General features: G+C 31.0%; 1 protein-coding gene across 2 annotated transcripts in view; it reads left to right on the top strand.

The window, feature by feature from the left end:
* The window catches only part of LOC115876713 (zinc finger protein rotund-like), a 567,417-nt gene that overhangs the window by 461,038 nt on the left and 84,923 nt on the right, over positions 1 to 21,456 (top strand). The window lies entirely within an intron of this gene.

The raw sequence follows: 21,456 nt of genomic DNA, 5'->3' as shown, positions 1-21,456 counted from the left end.
TTTCATTCTAAATGATCTAAACATATTGAGGTTTGTTATTTAATAATACAGGTATCCAAAAACTATTGAATTACCGACAACAGAATCCTTCTTTTCAGCCGATGACATCCTAATAATGTTTTCGAACGTGTTCCGCCACAAATCGTGAACGAAATAATATAGATCAACCGATAACCCTTCCTCCAGCGTAAATACGCTCGCCCTTTGGCGTAATCGCAACAGCAACACCTGTAATCTTCGACAATGGCCCCATTTTTAAGTATCAATAAGTGGTCCATTGATCATCGAACCTTTACCTCAGCCATTCGCATTGATCTGCTTTGCGACCTCAGCGTTGCACGAGTTTGTGCATTCTTCCTATACGATTACTTACGACCCCTTTCCGATACATTTCGTCACCCCTCGCTGATTAAAAGGGGTTTCTTCGGCAGAGAATGGATTTGTCAATATTACGGCGTCGTTAGTATTGAAAACCGATAAATATTTTGAATGGGACAGCGATCTAATGGATGCATAAATTTCATAGGATGTATTTTTGATCGCTAATGGTGCCGTTCTACTTAGCATTTTTTCCGTCTTGTGGACGGACGGTGTCGCGTCGTTTTGTGCGGAAGCATCGGGGTGTGGGTAATTGGGTCTGAAAAGTTTAGTGGGAAACGTGGTTTGCATACGATTCTGATGTCACTGATTGATTAAGACGTGCAAAAGTATGCTAATCTTCGAGTTTCGGTTAAAGATAGAACTGCATGTGGTTGGGAACAGCATAACGCGAATTCTAATACCCATCTTTGCTATGTGAATGTACTGGGGTTGGCAATATATTTGCGAGTAATAGAATTTAGTATAAGTACTCTGTTTAACGACTCAGGGAAGTTTTCGACAAACGATGACAGAAAAAAAAGCAGATGACGTCCATACCAATCCATTTCGCTAAAAAAGTTTCTATTTTTTAAATTAACTATAGATGGATTTACACCGGTTGCGTCTCAAAAGTGGCTAACCACTATAACTTTTTTTTTCAGATAAAAAACGAGATTTGGTGTTTTTGGTCACATCCTGTTTCACCAGAAATGACTACAACTTTTAATTTTTAAATGGCACTCTCGGTATCGTTCTACTTTATTCGATAGAAAATGACACTCTCAATAGAATGACATATCATATGTCAACTTTTGACATTTTTGCATATCGTCATATGGTTTATTTGGAATTTTAACATGCGGTTCATAACGACAATTTGACTCGAAATACCAAGTGTGTGGTACCAAATTATTTGTTAAAGATACTGTCTCCAAATATGCTAATGAGCCACCATTGTTCCATTTGATTAGGTAAGACAAGACACACACGAAAAAGATTATACGATCAAATCTATTTTTCCTTGATTAAAATTAAGTGTTTTTAACACCGCCATGGCACTCTAGATTGAAATTTAATACGATTTTTTTGCGAAAATGTCAAAAGTTGACATATAATATGTCATTCTATTCAGAGTGTCATTTTCTGTCTAATAAAGTGGAAATATACCGAGGGTGTCATTTAAAAATCAAAAGTTGTAGTCATTTCCAGTGAAACAGAAAGTGACCAAAAACAATTCAATATATCAATCAATTCTAATTTATGTCATATATTAATAACAAACTAAAACTCGTTTTTTATCCTAAAAAATAAAAAAGTTATAGGGATGAGCAATTTTTTAGACGCACCCGGTATATAAATCCGTCATGCGTCATTTCTTATTGTTTTTAACCAGTTTTATTGGTTTATTTAAAAAATGATAGATCATATTTCAATATGATTGGAGTGACGGAACCATGAACGACGCAAAGACGCAGATGCGTATGAACTCGACTTTATATTTTAGAAACTTGTCAAACTCTTATCTAATTAAAGGTTATTATACATGTGTGTCAAATTATGTCAAATAACCAGTGTTTTGGAGAATAATAAATATTTATGATATTGTTTTTAGATTTTGATTTGTGTTATTTGGTGTTTTTTGTTTTTTAAAGATAAGTTGAAGAAAAATCGAGGGAAAAGTAAGTTTAGACCTAGTTGAAACCTAAAGTTGTATTAGCCACCAATAAAGTTTGTATACCATCGCATATATGATAGTAAAAACTGGAGTAACTGTAAAATACAGACATCACACGATAGGTAAATAACAATAGCCCTTTTAGTACTGTAGAGAGAACTAGACTGGTTGAAGAAGAATAAGATTAAAGTTAATTAACCAACTTTTAATCTTCTTTAAGTATGAATGTGATAAATGGTTCTTTTTTATAGATTTTTTGTATGTGGTCTTTTATTAACACACACCCTAATCTATTTTTTTTTTAAATAAAATTGCTCGATTAGACTTTTTCAGTTTTATACAGTTTTTTCCATAATATTTTGAAGTAATCATTTGTCACTTAAATTTTAAATAACCTATATTAATTTTTCTGTGTTGCATTCCAATTGTACCAACTTATTTCTTTGTAAAATAAGTCTATTACTGTCAAGGATTTTGTTGTTGGACAGATTATAATCAGATATCAAATATTGAATGGAATGAGCTGAGTACGCTTGATAACCAAAAACTATTTTGACATGTGACAATGGTCATGCCATAAATTCAATAGATTCAAACGTTCATTTATCATTGTTTGTGTAATAGTAATAATTGTATCATAATATCAATAATTAATTAAAAAATGTCTATACCTATGTGGCGGATTCATCTCTCCAAAAAAATCCTTTATGGGTATTTCGCCACTGCACTACAAGAAAATCTACAAAATAAAATAATGATTTTTTGTAAACACTTCTGGCGTTAAACCTAAACGGACGCTGCTTGTCAGAAGTTATGTTTACAGATATACAAATTTGTCTAACGAACAAAAAAATGCTTAACGTTTCGGAAAGTTCATCTCTTTCCGTCGTCGGAAGCAAAAAAACACAAAGAATAAAGAAAAAAAACTATTTAAAATATTTAAATTCAACTATTCGAGAACACTTTAGTTTTTTAAAACAGATACGTCTACAAAAACCGTTGACGTTCTGTTAAAATGACATTATATCAAGTTAAACTTCAAAATTAACAATTACTACCTGATAACAGTTACTTAATAAGGTAAAACCAAAAAGCCCAAACTTTCTGTATGATTATTTTGAATTTTTACGTATATGTTATGTTTATTTATATTATGTTATTTAAAATCAAAGAAGCGATTGCCATATATTACTAACATCTACAGATGCATGAGCAATACATTTATTTTTATTAGATTGAAATAAAAAAGCCTCGTTTATTTTTCTTTTAGAGGCTATCGCTTCTTTCAGTATAATTTTGGCGTTATTAAAATTTATTCTGTGCCCTATGTCCCATGAATGCCGACAAATCTTAGATTTGTGAAAATCTCCCTTTCTTAAATAATCTTTGTTCTTTAATTCTAACATTTAAGGGTCTAGATGTTTCACCAATGTAAAATTTATCGCATTCACAGAGTATGTGATATATTACATTTATTGTTTGCTGTTCTGTATTCATTGGTTTAGTATGTGATAAAATGGATCTAAGTGTATTTTGTGTTTTGAAAGATGTTCGTATGTTATATTGTTTTCCTATCCTTCTTAATTTTTTCCGAAACGCCTCGAAAAATTAATATAGGGTATTTAAAGCGTTTAGGTTTAACGCCAGAAGTGTTTACAAAAAATAACTATTTTATTTTGTAGATTTTCTTGCAGTGCAGTGGCGAAATACCCATAAAAGATTTTTTTTGGAGAGAATAATTAATTAGTAATCAACTAGTTATATCAATTGCAGGAACGAAAATATTAACTTACGGTGCCCCTTTTTTTAAGAGAGTTGAGGTAAAAGGGATTCCGTTTCAAAATTTATCTTGTTTTATAAATTTACAATGTCTGTTACCTAACAGTACCGCCAAATAGGATACGCCGCCGCAATATAAATTAATAAAAATCCACACCTTTTTTAGGGTTGCGTCTTTCGAAGGCACGTTTTCTACAATAAAATGAGGCCTAACAGGCGCCATAAAAAGGGTGTATAATTCTAACTCCTTCCTCACATTTAAAAATTGTACAATATTGTCCAAACTGGTGGCAACAGAAAAAGTCGGCTCTGCGTTTGAGTAAATAAAAGGGACTTTTTATAGTTGTGTTATTCAACTTTGCTTCTAGTCCGGTAAAATAACAGAGCCTGTCTGATCCATACAAATATTTTTGTCGACTTGGGATGTATAGGTATTTTTGATGCAATCATATTTATTGTTAAGTTGCTCAGTGACATATCTGCTCCCCCCATCGGTAACATATGAAAAAATAGTTATTTTTTGCGAGCGATGATTTCGCGAGTGAATTAATTTCGAGAGACGATAATGCAATTTTATCGTCGTGTATAAAACAATATTTTTTTCCATAGCGAGTTACGTTTTAAAAAATATTCAGAAATTATTATTTCAAGGAATTTATAACGAGTAGAAAAAATATTGTTCTGGGTTGGCGTTGGTTTCTATGTAATTTGACAAATAAATAAAGCTGTCTCTTTAGTTGGCAGTTTTGAGTCAATATTTTTTAATTCTCTTTCATGCCGATTGCTGATTGAATTGGAGCCAGAAATGGCTCAAAACGAAATAAGTAAATTACCAACAGATATTCACGCCGAGGCGACAAACGCCATATCCAAACTACTTCCATTTAAATCCCGAATAACTTATGAAAAGGAATACAAAAATTTTCAAAAATGGAAGCAATTAAAAAACGTGCGAGAAGAAATAAAGTTTTTAACCTATCCTCGCTGTTAAAGTATCATTTAATCTACCCTTGCGGTTAAAGTACTATTTTATCTACTATTTTTGATAGATATAAGGCAATTTTAACAGTTGCTGTGGAAAAAAAACATGATATACTTAATCATTTAAACCAATTTTATTTTCATTAAACTAGTTATTCTTTCTTCACACCCCCTGTATCTCTGTTCGAGAAGGTAAAAACTGTTTATTGTAGAACTTTTTATTTAGAATACAGTGGGGCGTAGTCTGTTTTTCTACGAACAAAATATTTTTGAAAATATAAACTAAAGTTATGTTTTTTCAAATGGAACACCCTGTATATTTATAAATCATATGATCTGTCTTATGAGTTTCTCAAAAATATATACATATAACATATAACTCTATATTTATTTTCACTATTTACTTCAATATTTAAAATATATCATTTTCAAGTAGACTGTGATAAATAACAAAAAAATCAAAATGGTATTTACTAAACTAGTCATACACATATTAAAATTTTATTTGGGATTGATATATTTTACTTTTGAACTGTTACCACTGAATCTGAGGATATATTTTTTTTTTTTTATAACGAAATTTATTACAAAGGAATGGGTAAAAGCTTGCATTATTATAGCATGTTTCAGGTGTTCGACATTGTTGTAGCTAGTTGCCACGATATATTTCATACTTCAAAAATCCCCAAAATCGGATATCGAGAACAAACAAATCCGGGAATCGGGGAGGCCTTCATATCGGTTCATTGGTTCCAATTCATTGATTTGAGAATAATAATTTAACGAAATTCTAATATTTTCAAAGTTGTCCAAAGGAGCCCCTGCTGAAAGTATATTTCACGTAAATTAGCTAAAGGAATATTTAAATTTCCGGTACGATAGCCTCCAAGATTTACAAATAGCGGTAGAGAATTAAGTTTCCCTAATATATAAAGAATTTATTAGTGGCTCCCAAAATAAAATAATCTGTCTTCTTTTAATAATTCTTTAGTTAGGGTAGGTTAGATTATCAACCATAATGTAATAGTGAGTGAAATAGTGAAAATAAATATACAGTGATATATATTTTTGAGAAGCTTATGGCAAGCCAGGTCATATAATTTATGAATATACAGGGTGTTCCATTTAGGAAAACATAACTTTAGTTCATATCTTTGTGTTATTCTTTCGTAGAATACCAGACTACGCCACTGTATTCTACGTAAAAAGTTCTACAATAATCAGTTTTCGTCTTCTCGATAGCTTGAACAATAACAGACACACAGGGAGTGTCCCAAATTGCAAAATTTGAAACGAAGAGGGCTATGAAAATTTTGTTTACGGCATCTTCCGTTTGACAAAAAAGTGGGACAGGTTTGTGCAAACCGCATCTTTCTATTTCCACTATTAACGGAGATACCGTATGATTTCAACTAAAATGGGACATCCTGTACAAACCAATGTATTTACTATGTATATATACATATATGTACTATAAATGTATTATATATATATATATATATATATATATATATATATATATATATATATATATATATATATATATATATATATATATATATATATATATATATATATATATATATATATATATATATATATATATATATATATATATATATATATATATATACTATATATGTACTATAAATGTATTATGTATATATACATATATGTACTATAAATGTATTTACTATGAAACATAATGAATTATAGTGTTTCATCATAAAATAAAGCGATAAAATCAATAAGTTGGATGCATTGCACAAATTAATTTCTCACTACAGTTGTGTATATTATGCATCATTCATATAAACTATTATTAGTATAACAATTTATAGCCAACAATAGATAACAGTACTTACAAGTATTACGTAGATACCTTGTAAGTTTAGTTGAATTAATTTAATTATCTTTTCATAAATTTAACATATTGTTTTGTTACGTACAGTTATTACCATAAATCTTATGAAGCGGTATTATAGTATTCACAATAGTCAAGTCAGCTGACAGACACATTAGTGCTATATTAGTTTAAACAAGATAGTTCGTCAAGAGGATACCCCTAACCATTGTCAGGTTTCTCTCTTTTTCTCTCTAATTTACAGCCAAATTTTATTTTCTGTCATTTTTTGGATATCATTTGTCCAAATCTTCCCTGAGTCGTTGGGCAATCTACAGGCTGTTTCAAAAAACATATTCCATCCCTCATTCCTCACGTAAATCCTCAAAATAAGATTTATTTTTCGTATCAACATAGGTCCGATTCTGCTTGTTTCGTTGCTATAGGGTGTTAAAAGTAAAAAAAAACTGCGACTTTTTGACTGATTTTGATGTTATTACGAATTTAGTTGCAAATATTATCCCTAATCTTAAATTGAAAACCGCGTTTCGCTAGCTACTGTAATTTTGGAGTTAAGATTTTTTTAAATTTTTAATCCCCTCCCATACCCCCTTACCAACCCCCCACCCCCACCAAAAACTAATGGCCAGATTCTCGGGTGCCACAGTATTTTTGTGCCGAATTTGATTAAAATCAGGGTTGGAAAAAATCATGATTTTTTTAAAAAAATTTAAAAAATCAGATTTTTTTTATTTAAATCGGATTTTTTTGATTTAAATCAGATTTTTTTGATTTTAATTCAAAACAATATTTAAATCGGATTTCCAAATGACTAGGACTTATTTACAATTAAAGTCCTATCCTAAATGGCTAAATCTTAATAACTCTGAGTGATACCGATAACATTAACAATTCTACGGGGCGTGTCATTTTTCCACATCGGTCACCAATATATTCCGCAAAAAAGCCAAGCGAGCGACTTTTTCAAAACTTTGACAGATCAAAAGGATTTTTTTCAAACGTCTCAAAAGTATTAATTTTTGTCATTTTAACGGCTATAGGCATAACAGTAAAGCACTGTTACGCCTAAGCACAAAAGTACAAAAATATATTATTAAACTGATATTAGGTGTCAAATTCAACGAGTGTAACACCAAACCAAACCAATATATTCCGCAAAAAAGTCAAGCGAGCGACTTTTTAAAAACTTTGACAGATCAAAAGGATTTTTTTCAAACGTCTCAAAAGTATTAATTTTTGTCATTTTAACGGCTATAGGCATAACAGTAAAGCACTGTTACGCCTAAGCACAAAAGTACAAAAATATATTATTAAACTGATATTAGGTGTCAAATTCAACGAGTGTACAAATCGTTTCTCGATTACTGTTTGTATTATTTGCAATGTTTGAAATTGATTAAAACATTATTTGTAATGTTTTTAAAAAATAGTGTTTTATGCAGAGTAAAAATGTACTTTTTGTGCCTCCTTGTAACGTCGGAAAAGCTTACGATGGTATAGCTTTACGATGGCCCTTCAAATGTACAGCATCGTCAAAAAAAGTATAATTTCTACTCTTAATGAAACAATACACTATTGTTCGGAAATAGTCTTAAGTCGAGAATGAAAATGGTATTATCTCATGTCAAAGTGTAAAGTACTTCCTGCAAATCAAAATGTCTGTAAGAATTTGGAAACATACCAACGGTTTCAAAAAAAAAAATAAAACAACATATTTTCTGACAACGATTATAGATTTTCGGGAATGAATATATAGTCTCTATATCAAGAACCTAGTTCTGCACTAGTCGGCGAATGATATGTATTCGAAAAGCGAATTTTTGTCACTTTTTTAAAATAAATTCCTGCTTTTAGCGGTCTTATGGATTCACACGAAATTACTTCAAAAATTGGTTTAACATTTAAATTGATGAATAGATATTTTTATATAGTTTTATAAAATTTACAATTATTTTTCGATTTATTATCTAATAATCGAAAATATTTTTTATAGTTTTCTAGGATAGATTTTTACAGTTATTTTTTTATTTATTATAAAGTTTTAATAAAATTAATTTTTTGATTTAAATCACATGATTAAAATTAAAAAAATCACTTGATTTAAATCACGATTTAAATCATGCCAACCCTGATTAAAATCGGTTTAGCGGTTTAGCGGTTCCTGTTACAGACGGACAGACAGACAGACAGACACCATGAAAATATTTTGTATTTAGGTCATTTATGCCCAAATAACTCATTTTGAGTGAAATTAAAAAAACTTTTTTCTTGCCGACCTTAATAGCCTACTATACCAATTGGTATGGTCGGCTAAAACTAATGGTATTTAAGATGATTACAAAAAACTAATTTTAACAAGTTTTAACATCCTGTAACTCTAGAACTATGCATTTCCATTCTCATTTTTATAGGAATTCTATATTCTCTTTTTTTCATATTTTTTGATGAGGAACTTTTTTTATTTAAAAAATTAATCATACTTAAAATTAATCATATTATAATATTAAATTTTTTTAAAGGTTATTAGACTTGGATCAAGGTTAAGAAAATTATTCCAGTGATAACCCATATGCACGTCCCTGGTGAATATGTTGACACTTTTTAGGGTAGTCTATCAAGATCGGCAATTTTTTTTTAATTTCACTCAAAATGAGTTATTTGGATTATAAATGACCTAAATACAAAATATTTTCATGGTGTCTGTCTGTCTGTCCGTCTGTAACACGATAATTCAAAAACCGCTAAACCGATTTTAACCAAATTTGGCACAAAAATACTGTGGCACTCGAGAACCTGGCCATTAGTTTTTGGTGGGTTAACCCCCCACCGGTTGGTAAGGGGTATGGGAGGGGGTTAAAAATTTTAAAAAATCGTAACTCCAAAATTACAGTAGCTAGCGAAACGCGGTTTTCAATTTAAGATTAAGAATAATATTTGCAAGAAAATTTGTAATAACATCAAAATCAGTCAAATGTTTTTGAGATATTCCGTGTTTCCGTAGTCCGTTTTTGAGAAAATCCGTGTGGAGAACTCTAAACTCCCATCGGACGCGACACCAGGTGGCGGATAGGGGAAGTAACCGCGGACCAAAATTGGAAAAATGCCTTTACTTTGAAACTAAAAGAAATGCCTACCAACTTTTTATTGACATATTTTAGTATGGGCGGCTATACGTGCCTCCCGGCGCCAATTTTTTAACTTGGAAATATGTCGCATTTATAGTAACTTTTACCCTGAAAATTAAATTCGAAACGCTAAAAGTACTTGGAAGAAAATTATAATAAATCAAAAAATAATTAAGACTTACACCCTATATCTCGAAACAAAGCAGAATCGGACCTATGTTGATATGAAAAATAAATGTTATTTTTACGTGAGGAATCTCCCCAAAAGAGAGATGGCACATGTTTTTTGAAACACCTTGTATAAGTGTTTTTGTTATAAAAGAGATATTTTCAAATTTAGAAGAAAACAAAAAGGATAAAAATTATTACTAAGAATATTAATAATAATTTTTATTTACAAATTTATGTAAAAAGGCTTTTTGTCATTTAAGTCGAAAATTTAGGGTGCTTGCCATAATTTGTACCTAATGCGTGTCATTCTGGAACCTTTTAAAACTTTTATAACTCCTTACAGCCCCATAATAGTATTGCGCAAGCAGCCATAAAACTCGTAACAACCGACAACAGAGGACCCGTTCCATAGTTCGAAAAGCTTATTTTGATAATTGGTTATAGCCGAAAATATAGTTGTCCAAACAGTAATAAATATAGCTCTCTAACGGTACCAAAAATCGCCTTTGACAGTATTCAGGTTACTCGGAATTGTTCTCGGTAGTCTTTAACCCATTTTTTGTGCAACTTCTCATTTCTGGCTAACAATGAACATATACCGTAACGTTGGCGACCGGATCCGTATAAAATAAAAATTACTCGCTGTTCCAATCTCTTCTAAACGACAGAAAGAGTTTTTGAATTTTTGAAAGTGCTTTGATCAAGCCGCGCGCTTCGTGATTTATAATGACCTGTATTTTGTGTCCCTAAATTGTTAAATGGGACTCTGGAAAATGGAAATGAGTTAAATATTTGCACCAAATTGTGTTTTTAAGCCTTTCTTCGAGTCCCATCTACATTGCGGGTTTCAGCCCCCTAGCTCACATAGAGCCCAAGTTACGACGCTCCAAGATTGTTACCACTTTTCCTCAAGCGTCTCGTGTGTCACGTCCCGTCTCGCGTAAAGTAGTTTCACTTCAAAAAATTAAACCATTATGTTAATTTAAAGCATAAACAAATATACAGGGTGGTCCGAACTGTATTCCGGAAACTTCGGCAGCATATTCTGCAGGTAAAAATAAGTAATAAAGTTCGTATAAATGTATGTCCTAAAATGCTTAGTTTACGGAGATACAAGGTGTAGAAGTTTAAATTTTATTTCGATTTTTTCCAAATAATTTCTGTAATAGCGTCAATATTTGGATGAAAATTGGTATCTGGGAGATTTTTGGCATGAGAAATTTGATTTTGATGTCAATATAACTCCTATTTGCAGGGGGCGCTACCTACATGTGTTTTAACTGTTTTGAATGGTAATAACTTTTCGTCCGTACCTGTATAAATCCCACTAAGTGAAAAAATATACATTTCCGTGATTTTTTACGTAAAAAATACCTCTTGGTAAAAATCGCTACAAGCAACCGTTCTCAAGATATTTACAATGGAAATAGTCAATACTCATTTATTCATCATTGACTAAAAATAAACCTGTTGAATAGATAGTTATTTGACAGAAATGATAAAATTTGGGAACTTTTTATTTTTTTTTAATTAATTATAAATTTTTCTTCGAACAAATGATGACAAAACAGTTTTTGTTGAACTTTTGGCCCAAAAACATTTCAAATTTATGATTTCAGTGTAATAACTGTTTAGTCAACATGTTTAATTTATGTCATTGATGACAGGTATTGATAATTTCGATTCCAAATACATATGTCGAAAACAGATTTCGTAAAATTTCATAAAATAAAAGAAATAAAAAAATTATTCGTAGCGATTTTTACCAAGATATCTTTTTTACGTAAAAGACGTCGCAAATGTATATTTTTTACTAACTAGTTTAATACAGGTACGAACGAAAAATTATTACTTTTCAAACCAGTTAAAAATACGTAGGTGGCGCCCTCTACATGAGTCATATTGAATCAATTTTCTCATGTCAAAAGACTCCCAGACACCAATTTTCATTCAAATATTGATGTTATTTCAGAAACTATTTGGAAAAAATCGAAATAAAATTGAAACTTCTACACCCTGTATCTCCGAAACTAAGCATTTTACATTTACATACATTTACACGAACTTTTTTACTTATTTTTATGTGCAGAATATGCTGCCGAATTTTCCGGAATATAGTTCGGACCACCCTGTATATTATGATGGGTTAAATTAGGTGTTACTTAAATACTATTTACAGAATAAAGAATAGGTAATATGGTCCATCTCATATATAGCACGAACCAACTAACAGAGATACATAGATAACGTCTGTCTCTCTTGCACTGGTGCATCTATGATTGACTCAAGAAGAGACGAGGCGATCGTTGTTTGTAGGACGTCTATTTTTAGCTGGTTCATATTTTACTATTTTTTTGTTTTGCTATTTTTCTTTTAATTTCATAATATTTTTTCATATTTTAATCTGATATTGTGAGATATAAATAAAAGTCTATATTTATCCCAAGTTCCAGGTAGATGTTATCAAATTTATCAATTTGCAGAACTACTATTTGTATATTATGTTGTATATTATGTGAAGTAAGTACTATTACAGTTGAGGGTTGGAACCTTTGGTGTTACACAGCAAAATAAAAACACTAAATCACCACAATACACCAAAACACTTTTACTTTTACACTGGACGCGCGTTTCGCTAACCATGTTAGCATCATCAGCAGATGATTATAAACTAAAGTACAATCTACAAGTTGAGCGTTTATATACTCGCTCAGTGGGCCCCGAGTGGGCGTGGCAAAATCTAGCCAACCGAGTCAGACTTTGGTTGACTCGGTTGGCTAGATTTTGCCACGCCCACTCGGGGCCCACTGAGCGAGTATATAAACGCTCAACTTGTAGATTGTACTTTAGTTTATAATCATCTGCTGATGATGCTAACATGGTTAGCGAAACGCGCGTCCAGTGTAAAAGTAAAAGTGTTTTGGTGTATTGTGGTGATTTAGTGTTTTTAAGTAAGTACTACTCGAAAAAAATACTGTTAATCTATATTAATTATTGTACCAGACAAATGACATTTTCCGATTATGATAAGTTGAAATAGTGCGTGAATTATGCAATAAAATTAGTTATAAATTAGTAAACTGTAATTCTGAATTTATAATAAATGCAAATATCTTTAGGGGTGACCCGAGCAGTTTTTGTAATAAAAAAAGATTTATTTTTTTAATTTTATATAAAAATTTTCTTTTAATATCCAGTTAAAACACAATAATTTTTTGATAAGTACTAAGGCAATAAAGGTAGATTAAATTTAAAGAAAGAAAAATATAGTGGTTTTCAAATTAATTTTCAAAGTTAAAAACTAAAACTAACTCTTTTATTTTGAGCAAAGAGAACATATATTTCTTTTATGGAGCTCTGCAAATATTTGCACTTATTAATGACCCACCCTGTATTAAAGTTGCTGATTATTTATCTCTATATTTTATAACTTTTAACTGTGTTATTAAAATATTATTTTTCCGTAAAAATTACATATCAGAGATACTTCTATTTCTTCATTATTATGTAATATACATGTAAAGCTTCACTCAGAATCTCGAAATCAGTGGAATAAATTAGTAGTTTCAATTAGCCGTAGAAGTTTGTTCACCTAATTTTAATGTAAGCATTCAGAACGTTATAATTAGTGGTAGTACTTTTCAATTATTGGAAAAAGTTAACAAACTTTTGACTTTTCCATTAATAATACTTAAAAATTTGCGAGGACTGTCATTTTGGCCTTTGACCCGCCAAGAAAAATTTTGGTTTTATTTGACCCGCCAAAAAAAAGTTTATTGTTTTATATGCTATATATATTGTTTTATAAGCTAAATATTATCCTTATGGATACAACAGACTACCGCAAGCTGTTGCTAGGATATTTTATTAATTTTAATTGTGTTTTTTAGATATTGTGAATGATTGTAAACTAAAAAGTATAAAGTGTAATTGAAACTCTTAAAACATTGATTGTTTGATATGCAGTATATGTCCCCGAATTATCTTTACAACAGAAAACACTTTTTATTATTGACATTTTCAGAAAAATTCATTCTTCATAAAAATTTTGCTTGTTCTAAAATGGTTAATCCAGGTTATACCTTTCCAAATTTTCCATATCGTTTTAGAGAAAATTAAAAAAAAACTGAAATATATAGTTGAAGTTCTAAACATCAAAACGCGTTTCTATGATACTATAATTTCGTTTGCATTCTTTGATAGATTGTTATTGACAGAATTTTAATTAACGTCATATTTTTTGCCGTTTTAAAATAGGTATTAAAGAAGCACAAAATTTATTTAGTTCAATGCTACGGAAAGGGTGATAACAGTATCGGAAAATGGTGTACTTTAACAACAGCAAAAAATGTGACAAAATTAGTAATAACCATGAATGAAGACTGCATTTTTCTCAAAATGTCAATAATAAAAAAGTTTTTCCTCTTGTAAAGACCAACCGGGGACTATAATATTAATAATTCATACATTTTCTTTAACACTAAGAAATCTGAAATTATTCTAAACAGAAAAGCAAAATGCAAAACCACATTGATTTCATACATACACTATGCAATATTTCCTATACGAAATCTAGATCAGCTTGCAATTTCATCGATTTTATGTCACTAGTTTAAATAACAATGCAAATTTCCAGTATAATGAAGCTGCATGCCCAGCCTGACACACTCATGTTAAGACTCATGAATTGATACCAATTTACCCCCTATATAACAAAACCAGCTTTCGCTGAGAGAATCTGCCAGTCGTAAACAAGTGGAGCCGACAAAAAACGCAAAGAAAAAACTCACGCGGCACGAGCCATTCCGGTGAGTCGCCAAAAGAAAGAAAAAAACGTTAGAAAAAAATCGTTAAAAACGCGTGGAACCCCCCGATATTGTGACGTAACGGAAAACGTTTATAATAGATCCTGATTACGTTCCCAAAAAATTCGGTCCCTTTTTTTGACCCCTGGTCACGTCCTCGATCAGACGGTGACGGCGAACTACGTTAATTTCTGGCAAACGGGCCCATTCACGTCGCGTCGGGACCTTTTTTATTATTTTCGATTCCTATTCAAAATATCTGACCAAGGTATGAGCGGACCAGCGCCAAACATCCAGCTGAACCAGTAACTGCACCTTGAATCTTCGCCTGGTCCGGCCGTATTCAAAACAGGGGGAAATCGTACCACCATAAGGTATCAGCGAGTGTTTCGTGGCCAGCTCCGTTAGCAGCGCTAAAGGGACGAGTTGATTTAAAGGTGGTACGGCTGTTTGTTACGAAACGATTTGCATATCTTCGTGAGAAAAAAACGGCGTACGTGAACGCAGGAGGCCGTCGTCATCCATCAGATGTTTTCGATGGGGATGGCGACCAGATATCGATATATTGTCTAAAATATATCGATACATTCATATCAATATTTTTTTATATACAGGGTGGTCCGAATTGTATTCCGGAAACTTTGGCAGCATATTCTGCAGATAAAAATAAGTAAAAAAGTTCTTATAAATATATGTTCTAAAATGCTTAGTTTCGGACATACAGGGTGTAGAAGTTTCATTTTTATTTCGATTTTTTTCAAATAATTTCTGATGTAACCTCATATTTGGATGAAAATTGGTGTCTGGGAGTTTTTTGACAAGGGAAATTTCATTTTAATGTCAAATGATTCCGATTTGTAGGGGGCGCCACCTACATGTGTTTTAACTGTTTTAAAGAGTTATAATAACTTTTCGTCCGTACCTATATAAAATTACTGAGTGATAAAATATACATTTCCGTGACTTTTTACGTAAAAAATGTCTCTTGCTAAAAATCACTACGAGCAACCGTTCTGAAGATACTTAGAACAAAAATAGTCAAAACATGTCATTATAATGACAAAAAATAAACATGTTGAGTAGATAGTTATTTGAGCGAAATAATAAATTCGGGAAATTTTTATTTTTTTGTATTAATTATAAATTTTTCTGCGAAAAAATATTGATAAAACAATTTCTGTTGAACTTTTGGCACAAAAACATTTCAGTCTAGTAACTATTTAGTCAACATGTTTAATTTATGGCAATGACGACAGGTATATCGATAATTTCGATTCCAAAAATCTGGAGAACCATTACTCTTAGCAATTTTTACCAAGAGACCTTTTTTAGATAAAAAAAAACGTCGCAAATGTATATTTTTTTTACTCAGTAGTTTTATACAGGTACGGACGAAAAGTTATTACTCTTCAAATCAGTTAAAAAATATGTAAGTGGCGCCCTCTACATATTGACATCAAAATCAAATTTCTCATGTCAAAAAACTCCCAGACACCAATTTTTATCCAAATATTGATGTTACTTCATAAATTATTTGGAAAAAATCGAAATAAAAATGAAATTTCTACACCCTGTATCTCCGAAACTAAGCATTTTAGGACATACATTTATATGAACTTTTTTACTTATTTTTATCTGCAGAATATGCTGCCGAAGTTTCCGGAATACAGTTCGGACCACCCTGTATATAACATTTTGTTTCTGTGTTCGGTGCTATTATATATTTATTTTTTTTATATTCTTCGCAATTTTTGAATAAATAAATGCCTTTATTTTTTAAAAATTTTACAATTTTTAGACAAAGGCAAAGTAAACAAACAAACAAAAGAGAATACAAAACATTATACAAATAACATTATACAATAATTATAATAATTTTTTTAATTACTTATAATATTTTGATAAGAACTTTAAATAATCAATCGTCAAATATTTATAAGTGACGGTATGTCACTTGCAGATATACACTTATAGGAAGGGTTTGTCACAACAATTAAATAAAAAATAATCCTATATGACTTTATCTGTAATATTGTAGGTATGTCAAATGATATACATCGATATATTTTTAAATTTTCCCATCCCTAGTGTTCGTTTTGGGGCCTAGTCCTCCGTACTTGCCTGGTCCAGGGTCGTTAGTCGGAAGCTGTTCCGCTGGCGGTGGATTTTTTTCTGCCATTTAAATAAAAAGTCGATTAGAGTTGGAGGAACGGAGGTCGTACGCCGTTCTTTCTTTTTTTTTCGCCGAGTGATTTGTCAACATTAGTGTTGTATCGGGATGGGATAATTTGACACGAAAAAATGTCCCGGGTATAACAGCGAAATAATAGCAATTTACATCGAAAACTAATGTCTCCTCGTCATATCTATGTAAATGTTACGTGTGAAAATTTGGAATATTGTTTCGCTGTTCGAAATGCCATTAGGATACGTGACTTGCTTAATTTTTAGGATGTATCTTTCTCTTGTATGTATACATTATTATACTAAAAGTAATGCCGATAATAATCTTCTAACGAGAAACTTGTTGAACATTATTTCTTATCAGTACATTATATACGCAAACTCCGCCTATCACAGTGTGGTGTACCTATTGGGGTTAATCACCAAAATATGTTTTATACCGTTTAGTGTATAAAAAATATTTTCGGCCCGTATTTATAGTTGCGTCTCGAGACGCCAAGGTCTTGAGAGCGGAATCCACAGAATACACGAGCAAACGTCATTTTGGAGATTGCGATTTTCATTTTGGAGATTGTCATTTTGGATAGTTTATGTGATCTGTAGATAGTTTCTTAACCCAACTTTTTTTGTAAACAAAGTAAATCCCTTGTAAATCCGTTTTGTCTGATTAAACAGTTTTGAATATGTTAGAAGAGTTTGAGGATATTTTGGACCATGTGGAAGAAGAAAATCGTCTTCGAGTTCCAAAAAGATATATACAGGATGCAGGAAATCCAATAAAAATGTTTAGCGAGGGGGGATTTATGCCGATATAGGTTTAACAAGGCTACAATTACAGAAACTATTTTACCTCTTATAAATTGAAGACTTGCAAAAACCTACCAATCGTGGTTCACCCATTCTCCCCGTTATTCAATTACTAATTTGTTTACAGTTTTATGCGACTTGTAATTTTCAGATGGTAAATGGAGACTTGCGTGGTGTTAGCCAACCTACAATAAGCCAGATAATTAAGAATAATGCAATAATGTGGAAGTATTTCATAATTGCAAAAGTTTTTTTAAATGTTCAGGTACCAAAAGGGAAATTATGGATATTATAGTTAGATATCCAGGGTCAAAAGTCATGATAGTGTTATATTCGATCCAAGTAATTTAAGAATGCTAATGGAAAGGAGTGATATTCCTGGTACTTCTTGGAGACAATGCATATAGATGTAGGCCATTTCTATTGACTCCTGTTCTACAGCTAGGTAATCAACAAGAAACCAGGTATTAAAAAAAACCAAACAAACCAAACCAAACTTTGCCCATAGAAGAACGCGAAATGTTGAAAGGCTATTTGGGACTTGGAAAGACGTCTTCCATGTCTCCTAGGTTTACAAAACAACTGTTGCTATTATTTGTGCAACAGCTGTTCTTCATAATATTGGTTTAAGGGAAAATTTAGATAATTTTGAAGATGCTAATTTACACATTCCAATTATAAATAAAAAGGAAGAGGGTTACATTTTTGAAGAAATTTTATTCAACATTTTGCAAATTAATGTATTTATTGTATTAATATATGTATATCTAGTAATTATGTAATATGTTAAGTTATGTTCCAAAGTAACTAGTACCTATATAATAATTTTATTTACTTTTCTATTAGTGTTAAGTTAGTATTTATATATTTACAAGTAACATAATTGTAAGTAATTCCTTATAGTCTTTTATTAGTTATCTTAAAAATACTGTTTTTCTATACTTAAATAATACATGATTTCTTAGTAGTTTTACGCTCACTATGACCAGACAGCTAAGTGCTTTAACTGGTCACACAGAATTTTCCCACTAATACATTAAAACTAAAAAAATTGTCTTTTTGTTTTTATCATGAATATTTACATAAATATCATATCACATTATATACAATATTGGATGTATAAACATAGTTTTCAAGATTTTATTGCTTGGTGTAAATTCTGTATTCTTATTGAGTTGACCACTCTATATAAAGTCGATACTCCATGTTTTATAGTTTTATTTCAAATAATATTTCACAATACACATTCTATGATTATTGCGTTTTTACTGCTTCCTTATTTCTTGTCGTCTAGATGACATTCTTCTCTCTTCTTTTTTTGCTAGTCTGCTAGCCTATAATTTTTTTTATACTTCCTTTGTTCCATTTCTATATGTTCTTTGACCTCTTCTCTCAATTTTTCAGGTAATCGAGTACTTTTCATTCTCTACTGTCAATAACCTCACTTGTCCATCTTCAAATAAATCTTCAATCCTCGGAATATATCCATATAATAGTTCAGGTGTTTTTTTCGCCAGTGAATTTATTCACAGATGTATTTATAGCTCTTTCTATATTCTTAATATATGTATCCTATTTGTTGTCATCATCTGCAGAAGCCGAAGCCAGTATCATTGGAATAATAATGCTGTTCAACCATTTATGGTTGTATCACACAAATTCACTCAAATGTTCTGCTATTAAAATGGACACCCTCTTGATAATCTGGCTTATTGTAGGTTAGCTAACACCATGCAATTCTCCGCTTACTATCTGAAAATTAGAAGTCGCATAAAACCGTAAACAAATTAATAATTGAATAACGGGGGGAATAGGTAAACCACGATTGGTAGGTTTTTGCAAGTCTTCAATTACAAGAGGTAAAATAGGTTCTGTAATAGTAGCCTTGCTAAACCTATATCGGTATTTAAATTCCCCCTCGCTAAACATTTCTATTGGATTTCCTGCATATCTTTTATATATCGTTTTGGAACTCGAAGACGATTTTCTTCTTACACATGGTCCAAAATATCCTCAAACTCATCTAACATATTCAAAACTGTTTAATCAGACAAAACGGATTTACAAGGGATTTATTTTGTTTACTAAAAAAGTTAGGTTAAGAAACTATCCACAGATCACATAAACTATTCAAAATGACAATCTCCTAAATGAAAATCGCTATCTCCAAAATGACGTTTGCTCGTGTATTCTGTGGATTCCGCTCTCAAGAGCCCAAGACCGTCTTGGCGTCTCGAGACGCAACTATAAATACGGGCCTTAGTGATCGACTGGTGAATCTGAAAACTGGCTAGAAATATCGACAATAAGCATTTCTATGTAAAATTACTTCGGGTTTTTCTTATTACCGATTCTGAACCGTTCTAGAACTGTGATACGCATGCACAGAAGGAAATATGAAGAAATTATTTTATTTGCGCATGCGCTGCAAAGTTCTAGGACGGTTCGGAATCGGTAATAACAATAACCCGAACAAAGCTTATATAATGTCTCTAAATATAACATAAACTGTTTCTTCAAAAATAAATAGCTGATGTGAATCATCGTGTATGATCAGTCAGAATGATGACCATAATATACTATGATATACTGGGTGGTGTATCGGCGTTAGAAACATAGGAAATCCCATTCAACTTTTGAACTGTCCAATAATATTGACTTCCCTGTTGATTTTACAGCGAAGTCGTAAATATGTTTATTAAAGGTCTGCTTCTTGTGAATATGCATGTCAAATTTGAGCAATTTTGGACAAGCCGTTTTTAACTAATTTAAGAAAAATTGCATTTATTTTTAAATTAAAACTGAGCAGATAACAATGCAAAACCAGGCAATAGTCAACATACTTTGAGTTGTTATCCTATGATTGGATGCAATTTATTTATTTACGGTTAGTGTACCTGATATGTATTTTTGTAATTTGTTTAAACTTGTTCAAAAACTTGTTCAAATTAGACAAAATCCTGAAGTTTGGGAAATATCATTTGACACTGACAAAATTATTATTACAACCAGGTGTGCTGCCATTTACCTGGTTGTGCATTGTTACCTGTCCAGTTTTAATTTAAAAATAGATGCACCACCCGGTATAAAGTGCAAAATTAACTATATATAGTTATTAGAAAATAAAACTAGTGTTTAGATTTTAGATTATGTCAGCAATTGGACTATTATAAAATAAGTAGTAATTCCACTTAATCTAACTTGATATAAGTATTTAATATATTGATTAAATTAATAAGAATGTTAAACTTATCATATGATTAGCTATCAAAATCTTTTGTCTGTTGTTGAAGTAGTCTGATCATTTTCGGACAATTTTCCTTTAAATTAATGTCTAAAATTTTTTGTGGGTTATTATTTATAATATTTTGATTGCCAAAAACTTATACCCCTATAAACCTAAGTGACTGTATAAAATTAAATTTTAATTATATATTTATTATAAAGGTCTAGAACAAAACAAAATAAGTCTTTTAAAATAATTTTTCTAATACTTATATTGTGTGTATTGAGCTAATTCCATTAAAAGCTGCCATTTTTGACATAATCTGTTTTCCTTCCACACACAATTCATTATGCTTCTTGAGGTAATCCTGTATTTCTATTTTTAAAGTGCTGATTTTAAATGTATGAAGAAATGTAGTTCGACCAGTCCTAATATTAGCATTAGATTTTTTTTCGGGACCCTATTTTTTAAACCATCAC

The sequence above is a fragment of the Sitophilus oryzae genome, unplaced genomic scaffold (genome assembly GCF_002938485.1).
Source record: "Sitophilus oryzae breed Bouriz unplaced genomic scaffold, Soryzae_2.0 scaffold_1059_pilon_pilon, whole genome shotgun sequence".
Taxonomy (NCBI): Eukaryota; Metazoa; Arthropoda; class Insecta; order Coleoptera; family Curculionidae; genus Sitophilus; species Sitophilus oryzae.
This window is presented reverse-complemented; position numbering and strand designations above follow the sequence as displayed.